Raw genomic sequence first — 14,181 nt, 5'->3', positions numbered from 1 at the left:
CTTTTTATTTATCCTATTTGGGATTTAGAGTGATTCTTAATGATTAACCATCATCAAATATTGCCTCTAGCTGGGCGTGGGAGATGATCACCAGGTACTGAAGCAGAAGGAGTATGAGTTCAAGGCCAAACTGGGATATGTACCTCAAAAAACTCTCACACAGCCGGGCTTGGTGGCGCACGCCTTTAATCCCTGCACTTGGGAGGCAGAGGCAGGTGAATGTCTGAGTTCCAAGGCCAGCCTGGTCTACAGAGTGAGTTCCAGGACAGCCAGGGCTACACAGAAAAGCCCAGTCTGGAAAAACAAACAAAACAAAAACAAACAAACAAAACCCTCAAACACATTGTTTGTTCCTTCCTCTTTTTCCTCTTTGTTTAGTTGAATCTCCATTCATCCTCCCTGTGGGTTCAATGAGATACATTTAGATTTCTTTTCCATGTTCCCTTGACTTTTAGGTTTGTATTTTGTTTTATTTTTGAGGCAGGGTCTTGCAATGTAGCCCTGCTGGTAGCTTGTGGCTCCTGAGCGTTGGGGCTCCAGGTGAAGCCCCTGCCTGGCTTCCCTATTACTCTTTTCGGTATTATTTGTGCTGCAGTCCAGAGTCTGCCTACTTCCAGAAGAGGCAAGAGAAGGACATTGGATCCTGAGAAGTGGAGTTGCAGACATGTGTGTAGATGCTGGGGTTGGACTGCAATCTTGGGCAATAGCAGCCCATGCTCCTAATAGCTGAGCCTCTGATCTCCCCCTCCCCCCACCCCCGCCTTTTTTTTTTTTTTTTTTTTTTTTTTTTTTTGGTAATTTCTTTGTTTTTGAGACAAGGTTTCTCTGTGCAGCAATGGCTGTCCTGGAACTCACTCTGTAGACCAGGCTGGGCTTAGAAGGCACAGAGATCTGCCTGTCTCTGCCGCCTGAGTGCTGGAACTGACGGTGTGCAATAATAACACCTGCTCTTTTATTTATTGTAAGTAATTTATTTCTATGTGCATAGGTATTTTAGCTGAATGCATGTCTATGTGAGGGTGTAGGATCCCTTGGCACTAGAGTCACAGACAGACGGGTGTGAACTCTCTTCTGGGTGCTGGGAATTAAACTTGGTGCCTACTGAATCTGGAACTTGCTCTGTAGACCAGGCCTGGTCTCAAACTCAGAGATCCTGCTTCTGCCTCCTGAGTGCTGGGATTAAAGGTATTTGCACCACTTCCCAGCTGCAGCCAGTGCTCTTAACCCCTGAGCCATCTAGCGTTTCTATTTTCTCCCTCTCTCTTTTGAGACAGGGCCTCACATAGCCCGGCCTGGCCTATCACTCACTAAGTTGTAGCTGAGGTTGGTCTGAGCTCCTGATATTCCTGCTTCCCACCCTGCCTCTCTCTCCAAGTACTGGGAATGTAGGAGCATGCGCACATGAGGTTCTGCCTACTGATTTTCAGGTCTTTAATGCAACGTAATCTTTAGCACTATTTTTGGCTTGTTTGTTTTGGTAGTTATCATGTGGGGCTCTTTTTCTTTTTTAGTTCCAACTTTAAAATTTAATTTTATGAGTATGGGTGCTTGTATGCATGTGGACCACATGTTTGCCTGGTGTCCAGGAGGACCAGAATAGGGTACTGGATTCCCTGGAACTGGAATTACGGATAGGCTGGCCTCCAACCTGTGCCTCCACCTCTCTTGAGCTGGAATTACAGACCTGAGCCTCCATCCTTGATCTCTTTTGTAGTCCTCTGAAACCTTCCGGAAACTGAAAGGGCTTGCTGGGCTGGCCTCTATTTTGTGCTCTCAGTTGGGGGGAAGCTGCCTGTCTGCCTGCTTTCTATCTAAAGGTCTTCAAAAGTTGATACTTTGTAAACTTCTTTCACTCTTATCTGCAGTTGTAGACAGAAGGAAGTTCTTCACTAACTCTAGATAAGGGACCCAGAGAAGACTGCCGAAAGCCCCCTCAGCAGACCCACTAAGAAACTGGTGGTCTGACTGGGTGTGATGGTGCAGGCCTGTTATCCCAGCATGAGATGAGAGGTGAAGGCTGGAAGACCACGATTTTCTGGTCCTTTTCAGCTTCTTAAGCTGTTCAAACCCTGTGTCGGCTGAGCACGTTAACACGTGCCTTTAGTATCTGTACTAAAGAGACAGGAAAAGTGCATCTCTGCGAGTTGGAAGCCAGCCCAGCCTACTCAACAAATTCCAGGCCAGCCTAGGTTTACACAGTGAGGCCCTATCTCAAAACAAACAGACCGCTGGGTGGAGGTGCACGCCTTTAATCCCAGCACTCGGGAGGCAGAGATAGGTGGATCTCTGCTAGTTCAACGCCAGGTTGGTCCAGGACAAAGAAACCTCGTCTCAATCAACAACAACAACAACAACAAACCAACTGAACAAACAAAAAGCACAGGCTCCAGCCTCTGGCCCATCTGAGTTGACAAAGTCTGTCTGACACTGACTGTAACCGCCAAAAGCTGCAGATCCCTCCCGTGGTGGAAGGGAAATGCGAGAAGCTATTCCAGATACAGCTGCTGGGTAGAAACGAAGGCAGTGTGTATAAAGTGCTTGGCAAAGGAACTGAATTGCATGTAGGAGTTACTGCTATGGGAGGATTAACATGGTAAACAAAGTCCTTACAACGTTCACTCCCTGCACCTCCCACAGCCTGAAGTGAGATCTCATTACCATGTAATTCTGAAAAGGATTCATGTTCCCTTCAGGAATGGCTCAAGAGACCTTGGCCAGTGTAAAAGGCAGCGGTATCAGAACTCTTCAAAGCTAGTCTGGGCTACAGGACATCCAGTCTAAAAAAAAGCAACACAAAATACCAGCTCCAGAGTCGCTAACAGTCTCAGAGCTGGAGGGCAGGTGTGGGGTAGTTGGGGTAGTGCTGTTTAGGAATCCTCTTAGGGTTGTCCTGCCTGCATCTCTCCTGCTGAAGGCCTTGCTATAGTCAGGGTGGAGGGAGACTGGGCAGTAGTGACTCCAAGGGGCTTTTCTGAACATCAAATCTCCTTCTCCTGATGGCCTCCAGTCAAGTCCATGGAGTCAAGGTGTTTAGCCCAGATTCCAGAGAAATCTAGCTTTGGGCTTGCATCTAAAAAATCTTTTTTTTTTCCTTCCAAGACAGGGTGTTCCAGTGTAGCCCAGGCTGGCCTCGAACTTCCAGCGCTAAGATTATAGGAGTGAGTCACCATACTCAGTGCGTCTAAATCTTTTTATAAAAACTTCTTTAGCACTGGGGAGGCAGAGGCAGGTGGATTTCTGAGTTAGAGGCCAGCCTGGTCTACAAAGTGAGTTCCAGGACAGCCAGGGCTACATAGAGAAACCCTGTCTCGAAAAACAAACAAACAAACAAACAAACAAACAAACAAACAAAAACAAAAAAAAGAAAAAAAAACTTCTTTAGATTTTAAATTTTATTTAATGTGTATGAGTGTTTGCCTGAATGTATGTGTACCACATACATGCCTGATGCCCTTGGTGATCAGAAGAGGGCATCCAATCCCCTTGAGCCACCAGGTGGGTGCTGGGAACTGAACCCATGCCACCTGGGAAAGCAGACAGTAAATGCCACGGTGCCTGTGCCTGTGTAGCTGTCCGCTCGTAGGTGTCAGTCCTCTCTCTCCACTTTGCAGGACCTGAGGATGGAGCTCAGGTTATCAGCTCCAGCTGCAAACATCCTTACTGACTGAGTCTTCCCTCGAGGTCCCAAATCATGCTTATTTTTGACGTTCATTCTTTTAGATTGCCTGGTCTGACCTTGAACTCCTGATCTTCCCGAATCTTGGAGTTACTCAGACACCATAGCCATTTTATGCAGCGCTGGGGATCAAACCCACAACTTCATGTATTCTGGGCATACACTCTACCAACTGCCTCCCCAGTCCTACACTTAGATTACATTTCTATTTATTTTGTATGTATGAGTTCTTCAATACATGTGGAGGTCAGAGGGACAACTTGCAAGAATTGGTTCTCTCAACATGTAGCTTCCAGCAAATGCCTTTACCCACTAAACCATTTTGCTGACCTCTTCAATCCTTTTTTTTTGTTTGTTTGTTTTTTGTTGTTTATGGTTTTGTTTTTGGCTTTCGAGACAGGTTTTCTCTGTGTAGCCCTGGCTGTCCTGGAACCCACTCTATAGACCAGGCTGGTCTCGAACTCAGAAATCCTCCTGCCTCTGCCTCTCAAGTGCTGGGTTTAAAGGCGTGCACCACCACTGCCTGGCTTCAATCCTATTGTTATTTGCTTTAGAAACAAGCCAATGCTGGCCTTGACCTTGTGATCTTCCTGCTTTTGCTGACTAAATGTTGGGATTTGGGTATGGGCAAACATGCCCAACTTCCAACCTTCCTCTTCATGGTGACTATTGTTCGGATGTCGTGAGTCCTGGAAGAGACTTTCCATAGTGAGGCTTAGCCTCCAGTGACTCTCCAGATTCCCAGGTCATCTTCTTGGGACGAAACTATATCCCAGCAGACTTATGACCTATCATTGTCCCCTAGCTCGACCCTAAGGTTAAGGTTCTGACCATCCCTGGTGAGACTCGGAATTCACTGTCCAGCCTCATTGCATGAACCCTCTGTGGATCAGTCAGTCCTGGATCCACTGTCAGCTTCCTGGTAGGAGTCCAGAAGGAAATGTCAGTTCTAGACCAGACGGCCTCTGCTTCACCTATGGCCTTAGGCAAGTCACTCTCCAGCTCCAGGCACCGCTCTCCTCTCAGAAACTTCTACCTCAAGGCAGCTCTGAGAGGCCAACTCGGACATTCTAGGAATCAGAGGTTCGATGATGACTCCTGCGCTACTTGGCCGCCCTCTGTGCCTCCTGACCCGATTCCAAACAGCACGGAGAGTGAAAGGCTCTCCCCCAGCTCTACAAGGGATTCCAGCTCGCTCTGTGAGTAACCCTGCAGCCCTGCAACCCCAGTATTTGGAAGGTGGAGGCAGAAGCATCAGCTGAAAACAAAAACAAAAAGAAAACAAGAAAGAGGGCCCGGGGATGCAGCTCAGTTGACAGAGGATTTGCTGGACACTTGCAAAGCCCTGGTTCTGTCCCCAGCACATCATAACCTGGGTCTTGTGGTGTATAACAAGAGGGTCAGGAGTTCAAGGGCATCGTCAGCTACTAATAGTACTGCCAGCTAGCCTGAGGAATGTACGCTGAGACTCAGTCTCAAAACCAACCAATCAACAAAGACTCTATCTGCCTCAATGGGCAGATTCACCTCTGACCCCTCCCTTCCCAGCCAAAAATCTCTTAAATTCATCCTAATGCCTTCTGGTGGGGAATATTCTGGAACCATCCCTCTGCTCCTAGCTCCCTGGAGTCGCATTACTGTCCTGGGTAATGGAGAAGGCACAGAAGACAAGACAAAAGAAAAGTGTCCACAGCTCAGTCAGGCACATATCTGTGCACAAGGAAGCAGAAATGCTGGGAAGAGCATTTAGGAAGACTAGAGGCAGAGCAATGCAGGCTGACCTAATGACCTAAATTCAATCCTAAGACCCACATGGTGCAAGGAGCTAACTGGCTCCTGCAAATTGTGCTCTGATTTCACAACACACACCATGGCACATGTGTGCCCATAATAAATAAATAGACAAATACTACTTTAAAAGGTGTGTGTGTGGGGGGATGCTGTCAGAGATGTAGCTGGTCCGATGACTTAGTAACGATAACAGCAAAGGGGAGGTATCTGGGAGCTCTCTGGCTGGCAGGCTGAGTGGCTGACACAGCTATAGGTCAGACATTTGATGGGATGGTAGTGACAGCATCTTTTCTTTACGTCACCTCAGCAGATGAGTGTTACCATCTGTTTTGCAGATAAGAAGCTTGGGGCAGACTCAGAAACATGAGTTTAAATCTCAGCTCACTGACTCTTGCCCGTGAACTTGACTGTGACGGACTGTTTTGCTGACGTGGACACAGGCTGGGGTGTGAGGAAGTTGTGCTCCCTGACGCTTACACTCTCTTCCTGGACCAGTCTGGCCACCAATTGGAAGCAGAGCAACCCACTTTGCTCCTTTGTTTTATGTCCTATGAATGGGGAGCACGGGGCCAGGAAAGGGGTTTATCTTGTTTGTTTTGAGACAGGGTCCCACTTGGTATAAAGTGGCCTTGACCCTGCTCCTGCATCCAAAGTGTTTGAATCATGAGCCTGGGTCACAAAGCCTGTTTTATTTTGTTTTAAAAACTTGCTGAAGCCAGGTAGTGGTGGCAATACCTTTGACCCCAGCACTTGGGAGGCAGAGGCAGGTGGATTTCTGAGTTCAAGGCCAGCCTGGTCTACAGAGTCTACACAAGAAACCCTGTCTCCAAAAACAAACAAATAAACAAACAAAACCATGCTGGAAAGAGGGTGAATAGACTTCATCAGCTTGCCAGAAGTGTCTATTGCATTGGTAGAGTTAAGAACTTCTGTCTTGGGACTTCTCTTCCTAAAAAGAGGAGCTGGGGAACCAGATGAAGGCAGCCAAAAGAGGGTATTTAGGGCTTGGATCCCCTGAGGCCCCTCTGCTCCAGTGTGCACTCTCAGGCCAAAGAAAATGACTCAGGAAATTGGGACAGGAGCAAAGGGATTCCGAGAAGTGGAGCAGAAGCCGACCGACACACCCGGCTGGCAGATCTCAGTCTGGTGGCACCGAGCTGGATTCCTCGCTCTACCTCAGCCAGGCTTCCCAGGGCTCCTGGGGCCCAGGCTGGCTTCCAGCATCTTCTCAATCTTAATTTTCTTCTCTAAGTCACTGTAGTAGGAGGAAGGATGGCTTCAAGGTCAGACATAGTCCTGCCTCTGGGTCTACTCTGCCTAGCTTGCCACTGGACTTCAGACAAGTTCTTTCCCCTTCTCAAGCCAATTTCCAATGTGTCTAGTGAGATAGCAGATGGATTTTAAGACACATTTTTAGCATACACACTGTTGTCCTTCCTAGCTATATCTGCAGTAGACATCACTAATAGATCTCAGTGCCTGATCAGTCCACACTCATCGGAAGCTTTGGAAGTCTTTTTTTTTTTAAACACTACTGACTAACCTATCAGAAATGGCAAATGGAAGGCTTGAGAGATGTCTCAGCAGTTAGATTGTTATACAATCATGGGGGCCAGAGTTCAGATCCCAGCACCTTTATAACAAGGCAGATATTCTGTGCATGCCTGGGACTCCAGTACCTAACAGGGAGGAGACAGGAGGAATGCTTAGTGTGCAGGCTTCCAGTCTAGCTGATAGAACAAAGGCCCCAAGGGCAGGGAGGAAGTCTTCCCTAAAGGAACAGGTAGAGAGTGAAAGAGGACACATGCACGTGCATGCAGGGACATAGGCCATATAATCACATAGGCACAGACACATAGGTAAGCATCTTTAAAGTTTTGTTTTGTTTTAAGAAAGGACAGTGGAAAACGCCGAGTGTGGTGGCGCACGCCTTCAATCCCAGCACTCGGGAGGCAGATGCAGGTGAATTTCTGAGATCGAGGCCAGCCTGGTCTACAAAATGAGTTCCAGGACAGCCAAGGCTATACAGAGAAACCCTGTCTCGAAAAACCAAAAAAAAAAAAAAAAAAAAAAAAAAAAAAAAAGAAAGAAAGAAAGAAAGAAAGAAAGGTCAGTGGAAACGACGTGTTATTCTTAGATAATCTAAATCTTAGGTTCCACCCACATTTCCATTTCTGACACTGTGGATCTCAGCAGATCTGATCTCAGAGGATGGTGAGAGGGCGCAGCAAGCAAGGTGATTGCTGCCAAGTCTGATGCTCTGTGTTCGACCCCTGAAATAAAGGTGGGAGGGGTAAAGTGACTCTTGCAAGTTGTCCTCTGGCATGTGTATGCCAATTCACATGTGTACCCCATTCACCAAACATACAGTAATAATAATAAATAAAATTTTAAACCAACACCCTCATCCAAACATATGTGCAGGCAAAACACCAATGCACATAAAATAAAAATAAAATAAAGGCCGGGCGTGGTGGTGCACGCCTTTAATCCCAGCACTCGGGAGGCAGAGGCAAGCGGATTTCTGAGTTCGAGGCCAGACTGGTTTACAAAGTAAGTTCCAGGACAGCCAGGGCTATACAGAGAAACCCTGTCTCGAAAAACCAAAATAAAATAAAATAAAATATTTTAAAAAAAGAGACCACATCCTAGAACCCAAACACAATAATTGACAGATGTGAAGAACAATATAGATGGTTATCACTGGTGTGTGTGTGTGTGTGTGTGTCCTATAGCAAACTCAGGTGAGAGTTGGGGCCCAGGATGTGAATGGTGCGAGAGCCCTTTTTGGGTGGTGTAGTGGAGATGGAAGGAGGCAGGTGGAAGCCAGCCTCCCTGGTCAAAGAGATGGGAATCAGTGTTCCATAGGACCCTTCCCTTCCCCAGAAGACCCACACCACAAGGACCATGAGGCAGGCAGCACAGCAAAGACAACAGAACATGAATACTATCTTAGCATTGGCATGCAGTGGCCTCAAAGGCATCCCTAGAGAGTTATTTCAGAGGGCAGCCAGCCCAGGTCAGAGCTGAGGCCAGAGGCAGCATCACCCAGCTGACATTACCGCCAGCCCATCCAGTCAGCACTATGTCAGGAGCTCTAGAGGACAAATGAGGTGCAGAGTGCCATGCAGCAGCTGGGTAGCCACAGACCTGAGGTGGAGAGAAGCCTGAGGAGAAAGTGGACTGAGGGTCCCCTTACATGAGAAAGACCCAAGCAGATGGTACATCACATGAGAATGTGAGCTGGGGCAGCAGAGAGTAGTGGAGCTCGCGGTAGGCTAGAGATCACTTGCTCTATTTAAAATAGCAGCTAGGCAGTGGTGGCACGCACCTTTAATCCCAGCACTGGAAAGCAGACAGACAGACAGACACATACACACACAAGAAAGGAAGCTTATTTAATTTTATTTTATGCTTATGACCGTTTTGCCTGTATATATGTCTACATGCAATGAAGCAGATCAAGGGTGCTTGATCTCCTGGAACTGAGTTAGTGATTGCTGTGAGCTGTTATGTGGGTGTTGAGAATTGAACCTGGGCCCTCTGGAGGAACAGCCAGTGCTTGCGTGCTCTTAAACGCCGCAGCATCTCTTCTCCTCAGAAGTCCATTGCTTTTTTTTGTATGAAAACTTTAAAAATTAACAAAACAAAAATAACTCAGAATCTATGTTTTCTTTGTGACAGAACAGCCTCATTTTAAAATATTGCCAGCCGGGCATGGTGGCGCACGCCTTTAATCCCAGCACTCGGGAGGCAGAGGCAGGCAGATCTCTGAGTTCAAGGTCAGGCTGGTCTACAGAGTGAGTTCCAGGACAGCCAGGGAAACCCTGTCTCAGAAAACCAAAATAAAATTAAACAAACAAACAAACAAGGAAGGAAGGAAGGAAGGGAGGGAGAGAGAGAGAGAGAGAGAGAGAGAGAGAGAGAGAGAGAGAGAGAGAGAGAGAGAGAGAAAGAAAGAAAGAAAGAAAGAAAGAAAGAAAGAAAGAAAGAAAGAAAGAAAGAAAGAAAGAAAATACCACCACTCCCACCACCACCAGCAACAATAAGAAGCCCTAAGTAGCCAGTTAAAACATGGGCAAAGTCGCCTTTTCCTTCCTTTCCACTATTTTATTTCATTTTTGTGTGCATGCATGCCAGAGCAGACCAAGGCACAAACTGTAGAGTTTGGAGGTCGGCTTGCGGGAGTTAGTTCTCTGTCTACTTCATGGTTCCTGGGGAATCAAACTCAGTCTGTCCGCAGGCTTGGCAGCAGGCAGCTTTACATTCTGAGCCACCTCCCCAGCTTGTCTTCTTTTCTTCCTTTCCATTGTTTTTGTTTATTTGTTTGTTTGAGAAAACTTCTATTGTTATTTTTTTCTGAGTCAGGGTTTCTCCTTGTAGCCCTGGCTGTTCTGGAACTCACTCTGTAGACCAGGCTAGCCTCAGACTCAGAGATCTCCCTGCCTCAAACTCAGATTCCCCCTGCCTCAGTCTCCCAAGTGCTGGAATTAAAGGTGTGTGTGCACCACATTTGGCTTTCAATTTTTTTCTCATTAATTAAAAATTTTTTTTAAATGCACAAGGCATGGTGGTACACACCTAGAATCTGGGCTCTCAGGAGTAAGAAACAGGGGGACCATTACAAACTTGATGTTGCCAGTGGTCTACATAGCAAGAGCCTGTCTCCAAACAAAGAAAGTTTGGCTGTAAATGGAAGCAACTATATCTTGGGCCACTCCTTGAGCCTTAGTGTTACAACATAATGAACTGGTACCATTCTGAGTTCCACACTGTATACAATGGTTAGCCCAGCAGGTGCCAGCTAACCCAGCCAAGCCTAAAGAGTGCCTCCCAGTGTCCCAGAGGGAGGAGCCCTAGTCCCCACAGCACTTCAAACTCAACCCTCTACATAGTTGAAAATGACTTGAACTTCCCATTCCCCTGCTCCTACCTCCCCAGTGCTGGGACTATGGGTGTGCCAACATCCAGTTTATTCTGCAGTAGGGAATGAACCCAGAGCTTTATGTATAGACTATACCAAGATTTTTCAAGTTTTGGTTGCTCAATGCACCTGGAACTCTAACCCCAATATTTACTGCACTCAAACATTCACACACACACACACACACACACACACACACACACACACTCGCACTTATACCACACAACAGAGCTCTGCACCCCATTGGGAGAATTATTGAGATGCCAAGGCTGTGGTTACCAAGGAAAGCTCTTTGAAGGCCTTCCCTAGGGTGCAACTTAGCAGTGTTGCTTAGAAGATAGGTCTGCCCTGGAGCAGGGGACTGGCTAGCATGACTCTTCAGGGGCCAGAGAATGTTCCAGTAGAAGTTCATGTGCTCCTGTGTATTGGTGAAGCCCCCCTGTGTCTGGAAACTGCCCTAGCTTTCACTCAGTCCAGCGCCAGAGCTTAGGAAGTCACACACCTTGAGACCCAGGGGGAAGGGTGGGGAGGAGAGGTGGGGAGAAGGAATAGGCAGCTCAAGAGGGGGCCCCAGGCTGACCTTGGACTCCTGAACCTTCTGCCTCTGTATCCCATGTACTGGGATCACAGGCATGCATTTCCAACACAATTATTATTAATTATAGATAATATTTATAATTACAAAGCTACATAGCAAGAGCCTGTCTCCAAACAAGCAAACACCATTTTTGCTGTATTACAAAGGCCGTATTTTATAACATGGTTTTTATCTAATTTCATTGATTCTTTGCTTTTTTTTTTTTTTTTTTAGCTTTTGTAGAAACTTTTTTTTTTTTTTTTTTTTTTGGTTTTTCAAGGCCGGGTTTTTCTGTATAGCCCTGGCTGTCCTGGAACTCACTTTGTAGACCAGGCTGGCCTCGAACTCAGAAATCGACCTGCCTCTGCCTCTCAAGTGCTGGGATTAAAGACATGCACCACCACCACCACCCGGCACAGAAACATATTTTAATGTTTAAATAATGATAAAATTTTGCCAGTTTTATATTGTTTAATCATCTATTTCCCCCTTCTAAGTGTCTTGCTGCTTTTTAATGACTTATTTTATTTTCAGTTGTGTGTGTGTCTGTGTCTGTGTGTGCACATGAATTCAGGTGCCCTAAGAGGCTAGAAAAGGACACTGGATTCCCTGGAGCTGGTGACACAGGTGGCTGTGAACCATCTGACACGGGTGCTCAGAACTGAACCTAGGGCCTTTGGAGCAGCATGGAGTGACTGCTGAACTCTCTCTCCAGCTTCTACCTTGCTATGTTTCCTTCCCCCCCCCCCCCGAACTTAAGACCGAACCCAGGGCCTTACTGAGCTAAATCTCCAACCCCCCTTTTTTTTTGTTTTGTTTGTTTGTTTGAGACGGGCGTTTCACTGTGTAGCCCTGGCTGGCCTGGTCTCACTATAGAGATCAAGCTGGCTTTGAACTCACAGAGATCTGCTTGCTTTCGCTGGGACTAAAGGCATGTGCCTGGTCCCTAAAATGCATTTTTATCTTTAAGTTCCTGCAGTTTGACCTTTCGTGTAATATACTGTTTTATCTATCTCTAAGAATAATCCTGGTGAAAACGCACCGCCCAGTTACAGTTCCCATATGCAGCTGGAAAGCTGAGACTCAGCGTTTAGGCAGCTTGTCTGAGGTCACAGAACCAGGGGATGCAGGAGTAGAAATGCAACCCTGTCCTGAAATCCCCAGTCCACACTCTGGGGGCGCTTTGAGACCCCGACTAGCAACACGATGAGGACCATCACCTGTCCCACTTGACTCGGAGCCACACTTCAGCATAGGTTAGAGGGAGACCTCACATCATCCATTGGGGCTCCCTGTGCAGAGATTGGCTGAACCGGATGTGGAGCCCCAGGGACCGTTTTACACCCATACAAGAGGCTTTCAGACCCAGCCTCCCACCTCCCTAGGATGGCCCTGAACCCCACCCGTATCGGGGACATCATCATGTGCTATCAACCCTGTATGCCCTGCATCTGGGGCTTCCTGTCCACGGCCCCCATTCTGAAATCTCTTCACAGTGCTCTTTCCCTAATTTCACAAGGTCAAGTACAAATCAAATATTGACTCTTGATAAGAGCTCGTAGACAAACTAAAAAACGCCACATCTCTTTACTTTTGGCTAAGCTTGCATTAGCTCAGTGGTGGAGTCCCACTGGCCAGAAATCACATACAGGCTACTCCTGGAGGGCTGGCGGCAATTGCCGTGAAAAGTCAAGCAACAGCTCGTTATGTGAGAAGTGCAAGCTGTCAGGGGAGATGTTCAAAACAAGGTGCAACAGAGAACTGCGAAGGGGAACCTGGACTGCTTTCCCAGGTTGGGGAATGGAGGCTCAGAGAGCTGGAGTGCTGACTCAAGGCCCTCAGCAGCTAGAGGCAGCACTCTGGCTTTCTCCCCAGAGACAAGGGTCATCTCACCAAACCCTGTGGTCCTGAGGCTCACAAGGCCTAGGGGTCTGGACTCACCAGGGCTGCTGAAGTGGGTCAGGTCAGGGAAATGGCTTCTCCACCACGTCACCTGTGGACTCCTTCCCTGGGGCAGCTGCCAAAGCCACTCAGCTTTTCCTTCCTGGGACGTAGCCAGGTCTCGGCCTGAGAGCCTCCTGGGAAACCAGCTCTGGGGTGGAGTGGGAGCTGCCTTCAGGAGTGACTGGGCCCTAGGGTTAAGATGGAGTCACAGTGTGTGAGTCCTGGATCCCACAGGTACCCCCCCTGGCATAGCTGGTGCACACCAGCTGGCACACTGTGTTCGCTGCCAGCTGCCGGGTTGCCTTTAAGAGAGCTGCCTCAGCTCATTGGCTGACGGGGCTCCTCCAGCTCTTCACCTGAGCAGGTGAGAGATGCCAGGCTCCGGGCAGAGCCTGAGCTCCAGGGAGTAAACAACAGACTCTGCCCTCCCCACAGCATTCCTTCCTCACCTCCTAACCCCACAAGGGAACGACCTGTGGTAAGGAACTGGCAAAAGGCCACACGGTCGGGCATGGTCATCTGTTTCTGTAATTCCAGCACTGAGGAGGTGAAGGCAAGATGGTCAGAAACCCAAGGTCGCCTTCCTCAAGGTCTTCTTCCCTTTTTTTTGTATTTTTTTTTTGTTTTTGTTTTTGTTTTTTTTGTTTTTGTTTCTTTTCGAGACAGGGTTTCTCTGTAGAGCCTTAGCTGTCCTGGAACTCATTCTGTAGATCAGGCTGGCCTTGAACTCCTAAATCTGCCTGCCTCTGCCTCCCAAGTGCTGGGATTAAAGGCTTCTTCCTTATATAATGAGTTTAAGGCTAGATTTGACCAAATAAGACCCCCTTATGAAAACAAACAAAAAGCTGGGCAGGTAGCTCAGTGATAGAACATTTGCCCAATAACATACAAAGCTTTGGATTTGATCTCCACTCATCCTCCAAAAGGGGAATGTAAATTTATATTATTTTCATGTAGCATGTACCTATAGTCTCAGCACTTGGAAGCTGGGGGAATACCACAAATGAGTTCCTAGGCAGCCTGGGCTACACAGAGCATGACTCTGGCTCAAATACACACACCATACACACAAACACACAAACTCCTTATTCCACGCACACAAGTGATGCCCGAACACCACATACAGACACACAAACACCTACCTCCATACAAACACAAACACCCTGCCCACACACCACATACAAACATATCTCACCTCACAAACACACACAAAAACATAAAACATGTCCCCCACAATCACACACACACACACACACACACATGCACACC

General features: G+C 47.4%; 1 protein-coding gene across 1 annotated transcript in view; it reads right to left on the bottom strand.

The window, feature by feature from the left end:
• Positions 1-12,964, bottom strand: part of Larp1 (La ribonucleoprotein domain family, member 1) — an 88,617-nt gene extending 75,653 nt beyond the window's left edge. The window contains exon 1 of the mRNA XM_017314797.2: positions 12,910-12,964. The gene's annotated coding sequence lies outside the window, so the exon portion shown is untranslated. The remainder of the gene's footprint in view (positions 1-12,909) is intronic.
• Between the last annotated feature and the right edge of the window lie 1,217 nt (positions 12,965-14,181).

The sequence above is a fragment of the Mus musculus genome, chromosome 11 (genome assembly GCF_000001635.26).
Source record: "Mus musculus strain C57BL/6J chromosome 11, GRCm38.p6 C57BL/6J".
Classification (NCBI taxonomy): domain Eukaryota; kingdom Metazoa; phylum Chordata; class Mammalia; order Rodentia; family Muridae; genus Mus; species Mus musculus.
Note: the sequence above shows the minus strand (reverse complement) of the source record. Positions and strands in the feature narration are given on the sequence as shown.